Genomic DNA, 480 nt, shown 5'->3' with positions numbered 1-480 from the left:
TCTGAACCTTACTACAAAGAGTGGAAAAGACTGTTGTAAAAAGTTTACAGACAAGGAATAATGTGAAGCAGAGAGATTCAGAAATTTCCAAGACATTTTCTATTGTCAGTTACTTAAGAAAGTTTAATTTCATTACGCTTATATCTCTTACTTGTTTCCCCTTTTTAATTAGATATAAATATGTGTACTTTTATATTTTATATTTTTGTTCATCTGTTAATTGATTCTTAATGCATTTATCAATGTATTTCACATATTCATATATTCAGTTATTAATTTAATTTCGCATGTCTTTATTAGCCCTTTATCATGCAAATAGAATATAACTCAAAATCAAAACAGAATGATGTAAGGACTTTTTAATCCTTAAATGACATACTTTATTTTGAGCCGATTTATAATTCACAAAATCAGGAAATCTACTCTTTTTTGCATATTTCGTAAATGAACAAGGCAAAATAACAACATGTTAAGGAATGA

This window comes from Penaeus monodon, chromosome 33 (assembly GCF_015228065.2).
Source record: "Penaeus monodon isolate SGIC_2016 chromosome 33, NSTDA_Pmon_1, whole genome shotgun sequence".
NCBI lineage: Eukaryota > Metazoa > Arthropoda > Malacostraca > Decapoda > Penaeidae > Penaeus > Penaeus monodon.
The sequence above is the reverse complement of the archived record's forward strand: the minus strand, read 5'-3'. Positions refer to the sequence as shown.